Source organism: Babylonia areolata, chromosome 1 (assembly GCF_041734735.1).
Source record: "Babylonia areolata isolate BAREFJ2019XMU chromosome 1, ASM4173473v1, whole genome shotgun sequence".
NCBI lineage: Eukaryota > Metazoa > Mollusca > Gastropoda > Neogastropoda > Buccinidae > Babylonia > Babylonia areolata.
This window is the reverse complement of record NC_134876.1, coordinates 62,409,309-62,414,114: the sequence shown is the minus strand read 5'-3', so window position 1 is coordinate 62,414,114 and position 4,806 is coordinate 62,409,309.

The following is a 4,806-nucleotide window of genomic DNA, read 5'->3' as shown; positions in this document are numbered from 1 at the left end:
AAAACAAAGCAGTGGTGTATCACTGGTATACATTTGCAAATTTTAAAGCAACATACCAATTGTGTGTATGTGTTTTAGTTGGAATTAGAGGAGCCAGTGATGACTATGCATGGTGTGGGTGCATGTGTGTGTTGGAGCACGTGTGTGTTGGAGCACGTGTGTGTTGGAGCACGTGTGCGCATGTCAGTGTGCGCGCGTGGGCGTGCATGTATGTGTGGTTCTAGGAGTTCCTGCTGAAAGGAATTTTGATATATGCACTGATGTACTAAAACACATTTTCATTTTACATTTACTATGTTTGTAGTAGCGTTTTATGCGTTAAAACAGAGAGCAGAAAGCGCTCATTTTCAGATGAAAGACATGTTTCTAAATTGCCCTGTGTTTTTTTATAATTTAGTTTTGTTATATTATCAGTTTATTCTTTCTGCATTGTATTGCTCACCCAACTCAGGGTTTGGTTTTCATATGTGTGTGTGTACAACACGTGCATCCATATGTACACAGGTTGGTGGCCTTACACCTAAACAGTTCTGAGTTCTGAAAAAAATAAATAAATAAAAAAAGAAAAGAAAAAAGACCATCTTGCAAAGAGGGGAAAAGAATATTAAAGGCTGCTCCTTAATGTTTTTTTTTGTTTGTTTGTTTTGTTTTGTTGTTTCATACCATACCAAGGAAATTGATCAAGGAAATTATTTCTATATTTTTAGTAAAGAATGACAATTTGTATATATATGTGCAGTTTACAACGGGCCTTCCCTACAGTTATGAAAGAGTTTTTTGTTTTTTTAATACAACAGAAGTGAAGTCATTCTCGATTGGGCATGTGGTGGGGTTTTCATAAAGAAAACAGAATTTGAAAAGAAACAATGTATTAATCGAAAACTGACATGTTAAAAAAAATTGATAAAAACCCCCAAAAAACACCCCCCCTCGGGCCCCCCCCCCCCCTCCCAACCCCCGCCCCCCCAAAAAAACCCAACCCAAAACAAAACAAAAAAAACAGAACGAAAAAAAAAATGTTATATATATATATTTTTTTTAAAGGAAAGTTTGTTTTTTTGGCCAATGAAGAAGGCGTGTGAAAGCACCAAAAAAGAAAAAAGAAAGAAAAAAAAAAGAAAAGAAAAAAAAAAGGAAAAAGAAAAAGAAAAAAACCCAACATATTCTGGTGCTCCATGACCTGCATGCAACTGAGGCCACAAAAAAAAAAAAAAAAAAAAAAATTTAGCAATGTCTTTTATTTTTTATGCCTTAAAACAGAGCAGAAAGTGCTCATTACAGATGAAAGACATGTTTCTGAATTACCCTTAGTGTTTTTTTTATTTAGTTTGGTTATATTATCAGTTTATTCTTTCTACATTGTTCACCCAACTCGGGGTTTGGTTTTCATATGTGTGTGTGTAGAAAAAAGAAAAAGAAATTCATGTACTGGCAATTTGTTCACAATATGATATTCTGAGAAAGAAATACTTATCCAAGCTTTGAAATGTCGTCAGCATTGTAACAAGAGTTGTGTAGCAATGTCTTTATTATTTTTTTATGCGTTAAAACAGAGAGCAGAAAGCGCTCATTTTCAGATGAAAGACATGTTTCTAAATTGCCCTGTGTTTTTTTTATAATTTAGTTTTGTTATATTATCAGTTTATTCTTTCTGCATTGTATTGCTCACCCAACTCAGGGTTTGGTTTTCATATGTGTGTGTGTACAACACGTGCATCCATATGTACACAGGTTGGTGGCCTTACACTAAAACAGTTCTGAGTTCTGAAAAAAATAAATAAATAAAAAAAGAAAAGAAAAAAGACCATCTTGCAAAGAGGGGAAAAGAATATTAAAGGCTGCTCCTTAATGTTTTTTTTGTTTGTTTTGTTTTGTTGTTTCATACTATACCAAGGAAATTGATCAAGGAAATTATTTCTATATTTTTAGTAAAGAATGACAATTTGTATATATATGTGCAGTTTACAACGGGCCTTCCCTACAGTTATGAAAGAGTTTTTTGTTTTTTTAATACAACAGAAGTGAAGTCATTCTCGATTGGGCATGTGGTGGGGTTTTCATAAAGAAAACAGAATTTGAAAAGAAACGATGTATTAATCGAAAACTGACATGTTAAAAAAAAATTGATAAAACCCCCACAATAACACCCCCCCTCGGCCACTCCCCCCCCCCCCGCCCCCCCCCCCCCCCCCCAAAAAAAACCCAAAAAAAACAACCAAAAGAAAAAAAAAAAAACAGAACGAAAAAAAAAAAGTTATATATATATATATATTTTTTTTTTAAAGGAAAGTTTGTTTTTTTGGCCAATGAAGAAGGCGTGTGAAAGCACCCCCAAAAAAAAAAGAAAGAAAAAAGAAAAGAAAAAAAAAAAGGAAAAAAGAAAAAAACCCAACATATTCTGGTGCTCCATGACCTGCATGCAACTGAGGCCACAAAAAAAAAAAAAAAAAAAAAATTTAGCAATGTCTTTTATTTTTTATGCCTTAAAACAGAGCAGAAAGCGCTCATTACAGATGAAAGACATGTTTCTGAATTACCCTTAGTGTTTTTTTTATTTAGTTTGGTTATATTATCAGTTTATTCTTTCTACATTGTGTTGTTCACCCAACTCAGGGTTTGGTTTTCATATGTGTGTGTGTAGAAAAAAAAAAGAAAAAGAAATTCATGTACTGGCAATTTGTTCACAATATGATATTCTGAGAAAGAAATACTTATCCAAGCTTTGAAATGTCGTCAGCATTGTAACAAGAGTTGTGTAGCAATGTCTTTATTATTTTTTTATGCGTTAAAACAGAGAGCAGAAAGCGCTCATTTTCAGATGAAAGACATGTTTCTAAATTGCCCTGTGTTTTTTTTATAATTTAGTTTTGTTATATTATCAGTTTATTCTTTCTGCATTGTATTGCTCACCCAACTCGGGGTTTGGTTTTCATATGTGTGTGTGTACAACACGTGCATCCATATGTACACAGGTTGGTGGCCTTACACTAAAACAGTTCTGAGTTATGAAAAAAATAAATAAATAAAAAAAGAAAAGAAAAAAGACCATCTTGCAAAGAGGGGAAAAGAATATTAAAGGAAGGAAGGAAATTGATCAAAATTGAGTCTGTGTGTGTGTTTCTGTGAAGAAAATGACAGTGACAGTGTATGGTGATGACTGTGTGTGTGTGTGTGTGTGTGTGTGTGTGTGTGTGTGTGTACTCGGCAAATGTGTATATTATTTCAAAGACTCCTTTGCAAATCTGTGCAAAGGCCATTCATTGGAACATTTCTGAAATTAAAATTTAAAAAAAAGACTGGAAATGGAATAATGTAATGACGACGTTTGTAACTGAATATGTGACTTTTTTGTTGTTGTTGTTAGATATGAAGAAAATGTATCAGTGATATGCTAGCTCACATGCATGGACAGCTTTTCGTGAAAGTGATGATAGAATAGTCCACATTAAGGTTAAAAGAAGTGTTGAAAAATGCATTGAGAAGGCAACGTTTTTATATAAGAAAAAAATTAGAACATTTGTCTGCAAACAACTCTAGGAATGTGTGGACCGGATTGCAGAACATCACCGATTACAAAATGACCCACCAAACAGTCGACATCACTGACAGAACTTTTCCAGACAAACTCGACACATTCTACTCTAGGTTTGACAAACCATTATCTACTTCTGACATGACTGCACCCAAAAGCACGTACCCCTCTCCCCCTTTCATTGTCCAAGAGAATGAACTCAGACGCCACTTCAGTCGTCTGAAAATAAAAAGACGCTGGCCCTGACATCTCACCAGGCCTTTTGAGGAAGTGTACAGTCCAACTGTCTAGTGTTTTCACTGACATATTTAACATATCCTTTCAGTCATGTGTGGTGCCACTCTGATTTAAGAAATCAACAATCATTCCTGTTCCAAAGAAACCGCAGCCTAGCTGTCTTAATGATTGTCCTGTAGCCATAACATCAGTCGTCATGAGAACATCTGAATGCTTGATTCTGCAATTTCTAAAAACCTGCATTCCTCCTTCATTCGATCCCTTTTAGTTCGCCTGTAGAGCTAACAGATCAGTTGAAGATGCCATTAGCAGAGGGCTCTACCACATCCTCAGACATCTCGAAAATCCTAACAGCTGTGCTAGGATCCGTTTCATTGACTATAGCTCTGCGTTATTTAATTAAGAAAATAGGCATCTGTTTAATATTTTTTGACACATAATTACACTCGTATATATGCCTTTTTTTATTTATTTTTTTTTTTTAGCAGACTGTTGCTGGCAATTCTGTGTAGTGGCTTATCACTGTTACGCCTTTAAAGATTTTATTGCAACACACCATACAAGAAATTACTAGAAATTGTGCATGTCATTACTTTTCATGATTTATCAGTCATTTCTATTGAGAATTAAAAAAACCCAAAACATTTGAAAGAATTTCTGAGAATTTTTCACTACGTGTGTGTGGAGAGGGAGTGGGAGGGGGGGGCGAAGGGGTGGGGGGGTCGGTTATTCTTTGACACCTGCTGTTGGTTTCACACTTCAGTGCCCTGTCTGTCATCTGTCGTTCAGAATCATGTTCAAAGACAGACATACAGGACTGCAATCTCAATACAAACACCACCATCACCCTAAAAGAAAATGGGTTGTTCATATTGCACACTAAAGAACATGGGTGTTTTTATTACTTTATTTTCTTTCAGAGAGTTATCCATTGAAGAAAAAAGAAGAGACAGAAAGGATAAAAGCTGTTAATTGTGATGAATTAGCATTGATGTAAACCTCTTGATTTTAGTCATCAGTATTGGAGCAAAGCATTT